Consider the following 6,179-nt stretch of genomic DNA (forward strand, 5'->3'; position numbering starts at 1 on the left):
GTCCCCGTGCACGTCCCTGCAGCCACCCCTGCACTGGCATCTCTCAGATGTTATTTATGTCCTGCTCTGGCTTTTTTTAATAGAGGAGGAAAACTTCCCTCCCTTCCTCCTCATTTATTACAGGCATTAAGTTAAACATGGTTTCCTCTTAAACTCGATTTAATCCAATTAATATTAATATTGCCCTGAGCCAGGCTGATCTCATTAGTGTCGGTATTTAATATTTTTTCTGTGACTTGTGCTGAAAATGAGCTTCTTGCTTTTCGCTGGAAGGAAGGAGCAGCGTTTGCTCCCAGTTCGGGACGGGGCAGGGAGGGCTGGATCCAGCGGGGACCGGCTGGAAAAGTTCTGGAAAAGCTCTTGGGAAGCAACCTGGGGTCAGCCAAGGAGGGAATTAGGAGGATGAAGCTCCTTGCCAGAACTCCATCCCCCGGCGGGAGGGGACACGGCTGCGGGGAGGATGGTTCATTAACGGGGGATGGTTCATTAACGGGGGGATGGCTCATTAACGGGGCATGGGATGCCTCATTAACAAAACGCTCATTAATACGCCAAAAGTCAGGAATTCAGTTTTGCTCAGGGGTCTCGAAGCTGCAGGGACTCTGTGCTCAGCAAGAATTCAATCCAGAAAATCTAGCATTCCTAAATCCAGGATTCCAAAATCCATCATTCCTGAATCCAGGGTTCCTAAATCCAGCATTCCTAAATCCAGGGTTCATAAATCCAAGGTTCCTGAATCCAGGGTTCCTAACTCCATCATTCCTAACTCCATCATTCCTAACTCCAGCGTTCCCGCGGGCTCTGTCCCGGAGGCTGGAGCTGTGAAAGGGGTTCCAGCCCTGCTTGTGCCATCTCCTCCCGTTCCAGCCCGGGTCAGTCCCGCGCTGCCTGAGCTCCACGCTGAGCTGGGCTCAGGGGATGAACCCAGCGAGCACCCGAGCCCAGCCCGGCAGCAGGAATCACTCCCGGGAGTGAGAAGGAGCAGCTGCCGAGGTCAGGGCCAGGCTTTGGAGCAGAACCAGCCCAGACTTTGGTTGTTGCAATAGCAGCAACCCTGTTGTTCCGAGCAAAAATCCCTTTTTGTTTTGGATGCAGCAGCGAATAACTGGGACCCACGGAATGGCATAAAAGCAGAGAATGGTGTGGGCTGGCAAGGACCTTAAAGAACAAGATTATATTTAAGGTCCTTTCCTGTCCAAACCATTCCATAATTTACAAATAATTTCCTTTCATGTACAGAACCCGTGGAGATGATGCAGTGAAAACTGCCCAGGGCTCCGTGTAAGATGTGTTCATCCTCCTCCCAAACCACAAAATGAATCTTTCCTTGACGTGACCTCCCGGTTTTAGGCCAGGCTGCTTTTGCTCACCTCTCTGCCCTCCCACCACGTCCTGGCTGGTGCCCAGAACTTTGGCTTTAGCCGAACTTTGGCTTTAGCAGCACAGCTCCGTCAGCAGCTCCTGCCCCGCCCCGTCTCTGCAAAGCCATTTTTAGGTAATTAATTGTGGCTGTGGCTCAGCCCCGGTGCGGCAGAGCCCGGGGCAATAATCAGCGTTTGGTTTGTGGCTTTTCATAAAATGGTCTGGTTTGGATTGGGAGTAACCTCAAAGCACCCCTGCCATGGCAGGGCCACCTCCCCCTGTCCCAGGGTGTCCCAGCCTCAGTGCCAGCCTGGCCTTGGCACTGCCAGGGATCGGGGCAGCCACAGCTGCTCTGTCACCCTGTGCCAGCCCTGCCCGTCCCTAGGGAACAATTCCAGCCCGAATGGATCCCTGCCCCAATCCTGGATCCACCAGGATCTTGTGGAGTTTTCCAGCTCCCTGCGGTGCTAAAACAAAGCTGGCAGCGGTGGGATTCGAACCCACGCCCCCGCAGGGACTGGAGCCTTAATCCAGCGCCTTAGACCGCTCGGCCACACTACCCTGGCACAGGGAACCCCCGGGAGTGGGATCGGAGCGGGATCTGTGCCCTCCCCGGGAATGGGATCGGAATGGGATCGGAATGGGATCTGTGCCCGGGCACAGCCCCGTGCCCGCCCTGGGAATGGGATCGGAATGGGATCGGAATGGGATCTGTGCCCACCCTGGGAATGGGATCCCCGGGAATGGGATTTGTGCCCTCCCCGGGAATGGGATCGGAATGGGATCTGTGCCCGCCCTGGGAATGGGATCGGAATGGGATCGGAGCGGGATCCGTGCCCTCCGCGGCCCCTTAGGCTGCTCCGATCCCCCCGATCCTCCTGCAGCCCCCGGAGCTCCCGGGACGCGGCCCCGGTGCCGCCCCCAGACCCGCCCGTCCAGCGCGGAACTCCAGCCCTGCCCCCTCCTCTCCTTCCCTTGGCAGCCTGGCTTAATTAAATGAGTTAATTAACTCCACCAGATCCACCAGAGCCTTCCACACCTCCACATTCACCCCTCTCTTCTTTTCTCAGCAGCTGAGGACAGCCCCTAAATCCTGCTGGGAATGAAACCCCAAATCCCATGGTAACCCCTAAATCCTGCTGGGAATGAAACCCCAAATCCCATGACAGCCCCTCATCCTGGGGAATCAGACCCCAAATCCCATGGTAACCCCTAAATCCTGGGGAATCAGACCCCAAATCCCATGGTAACCCCTAAATCCTGCTGGGAATCAGACCCCAAACCCCATGGTAACCCCTAAATCCTGGGGAATCAGACCCCAAACCCCATGGTAACCCCTAAATCCTGCAGGAATCAGACCCCAATCCCCATGGTAACCCCTAAATCCTGGGAGTCAGACCCCAGCCCCCCCCGCATTTTGGGTCTGTGCCTCTGCCCTGTCCCGGTGCCCCGGGGGATGGAGGTGACAGTGCCAGTGGCTCCGTGGCCCCGGAGATCCCGGGCTGCCGCTCCGGGATCAGGGAAGGTGCCAAAATCTGCAGGAAGCTCCTGCCAAGCGCTGGGAGGCAGCCCCAGGGAAGTTGTGCAGTTCCATAAATATTTTTCTCCCCGGTTAAACAGAGGCGCTTTCTCCTTCCTCGGCAGGGAGATAAAAGCACTTTTCAGTAAACAGGGCTCCAGAGGGATGTTTGCATTTGGCTCCTCTTCCAGCCCTTTCCATTCACTGCAGCAGCTCCTGCCTGGAGACACCCCCTGCTCCCTCTGGAAATCCAGCACATCCTCCCACTCCAGACACCTTCTGATTTCCATCAATAACCACTGAGAAAAAGGAGAGATTCCTTGGGTTTTTCAATTCACTCCAATCCTTGGGAGTCCCCAGACCCAAATCCTGGGATTTGTCAGGGGTCCTGTGCAGAGGTGATGGAATTCCACATGTGAATTGGTTATTGCAGGATAATAATTGGATTTTCGTTAAAGGGAAAACTCATAAACTGCTGCAGATTTCTGAAAGTCGATTTATTTCCAGCCAGAAGCTGCCAAATCATTCCCAAATAAATTCCAGCCCCGTGGAAACTCCATTTGGGATCCTGTGGATTTGGGGACCCTGATGTGCCCCAGGGGAGCTGGGGAAATGCAGGATTTGAGGAATTTTTCACCTCATTGTGTGGTAGGGGTTGGGAAGTTTCCCAGCAAACATCCTGCAGGGCCAGGGAGGTTTGGAATTAAACCTCAAACCACTTTAATAAATCCAATGGGATTATTTCAATTAAAAAGAAGTGATTACAACAGCCCTTATTTTCTTATTAGGGCACTTAAGCTGCCCCTATTAAAAGATTAGAATATATGGAGCCTTTGTAGGACTCTCAAAACACTGGAATATCCCTGGTTAAAATTATTGCTGTTTAAATACTACTGCCTAAAAATTACATTAATAAAATTGGACATCCCTGTCCCAGCAGCTTTGAGAAGTCCTGAGACCTCCCCAGGGACCACCCATGGCCACAGAAAGCCCACCTGGGCTTGTGGAAAATGTTTTTATTGCCCTGAAACAGAAGAAAAATCCCTTCAATATTCCCAGATCTGTTCTTGTGTTCTCCAGCCCAGCCCAGAGCCAGGAGCTGCCAGGAGCAAATAATTCCCATTTCATAGATCAGGAGATGAATCACTCCTGGTATTTTTAGCAGGTCATTAAGGGCTGGCAGGGATATTTGCAAAGTGACTTGTGAGGGTTTGGATTGGTGTGAGCACAACCTCAGAGAGAAAACATCAACTGGGAGTCAGAACAGAGGGAATGGGAGTGCTGGGAATTACATCTGCAGGTCTGAAAATGCCAGGAAGGGATGGAGATAAATGGGGTTTGTGGGAGCCTCACTGCAGAGAAGTGGCAGCAGAAATGATGGGGTGAGCATTGATCCCCAGCCAGGGACTGATTTACACACCCTGGGAACTGCTGCTCCTTGGGACTGGATGGAAAGGGAATTTCCCTGCTGGTTTGTGGGCAGGGAACTTCCTTGGGGGTTCAGAGGAGCATCAGGGCACCTCAGAGGAGTCATGAAGGGCTGGGTGGAGATGGATCCAGCAGGGCAGGGGGGCTCTGGGTGGGATTTCACATCCCTTTTTATTGCTGTTCTCTCGGGGAAGGACAGAGCTGCCAGGCAGGGGACACCCCTGAGCACAAGGGCAGCCCAGCACATCCCAAAAGCAAGGGCAGGGCAGGAGGCAGGGCTGGCAGGGAGCAGGAGCAGGGACAGCAACACAAACCTGCCAATTCCTGATGCAGAGCTGAGCTGAGAGCTGCCTGCTGGGATGGAACCCTCCCTGGAGCAGCCCATGGGGGCTGGAATGGCTCTGTCCTGCTCTTGTCCCAGCAAGAAAATTCCTTTTACGTTCATCTGGCCTCATGGAAGCCTGCAAGAGGAGAAGAGATAAATGATCATAAATGATTAACATCATCTAAATAGAATTCCTGCATTCTCAGAGCCTTTGTGACAGGATCCCTTGGGAAATATTCCCAGCTGAAATGGAATTTTGCTCTGTTGCTCACACATCTCGCGTTGCTCTTGTGAAACACACGAGGCATTAAAAGTCAGCAGCAACAATGTCAGCAATGTCCTGGGGAGAACCCAAGAGCAGCCTGGAAATGCAGCCAGGAGACACTGGGAAAAACCCACCCTGAGGGTTAAACCCTGCAGCTGCCCTGGACGAAGATCCATCAGGGTGGGATGTGTGTGAAAAACGGGGTTTGGAACAGAAGGAAAATGAATTTTCAGGGGGGTTTAAAGAGTAGGAAATGATGGATGAAAACTTGGGAGGAAACAGCTTCCCATTCCTGCCCTGCTCCAGCATGCCAGGGCCCAGCTGGGGGACACAGGGAGGGGATCTGGGGGGTCTGAGCAGGGCCAGCAGCTGCAGGGGTGATCCCTGGGGGTCCCTGGACACTCCATGGCTCCGTCAGGCTGCCAGACCCAACTGCCATTGCAGCACCCTTTAGCAGGACAGGAGGGAATCAATGCTGCCCTAGTGATTAGCTGATAAAAGGCACCCAGCAGCAGATCCAAAAATTGCAGAGCCCTCACAGGGCTCAGGCTGGTCCCAGGGGCTCTGGGGACGTTGGGAAGCTGAGCTGGGACTCGAGGGCAGCTGCAGTTGGTGCCCTGCAGTCACTGGGGTGGCAGCTGCGGGTGCCAGCCCTGCCCATGGCACAGAGGGGCCTGCAGGGGCCCTGGGGGCTGGCAGTGCCCTGCTCCTCTCTGGGACACAGGGCTGCAGAGACACAACTGCCTGCAATGCAAGCCTGGGCTCCTGAGCCCTCTGCTGCTGTGGCTCAGGGTTGGCTGGAGCACAAAACCCGCAGCAAACACGGAGAAAGGCAGAGGAAGCTGCAGAGCAGGGGCTGCAGGGACCAGGGCAATGGCTCCACAGGGACACAGGGCAGGGTTGGGGCAGCACTTGCTCCCTGGCAGGGGGGGCAGCCCTGGCACAGGTGCCCAGAGCAGCTGGGACAGGGGAGGGGTCCCTGCCATGGCAGGGGGGCTCTGGGTGCCTTTGAGGGGCATCCCAAGCCAAACCAGGCTGGGATTCTGTGCAGGCAGCAGGGCTGGGTGGGAACTCCTTCCCTTGGCTTGGGCAGGATTGAATCCCCCCGGGCACTGGAGGCTCTTCAGTGGGACAATACAGAATTGTCCTGACTCAGCTCCAGCCCCTCCACCTTCCCAGGAACATTCCAGCAGCTCCAGGGTCACTCCAGCCCCTGATTCTGAACACCAGGAGCACGTGCAAATGGGAATATAAGCAAGGAAGGTAAAGAGAGTTTTAAA

This window comes from Erithacus rubecula (assembly GCF_903797595.1).
Source record: "Erithacus rubecula genome assembly, chromosome: 10".
NCBI lineage: Eukaryota > Metazoa > Chordata > Aves > Passeriformes > Muscicapidae > Erithacus > Erithacus rubecula.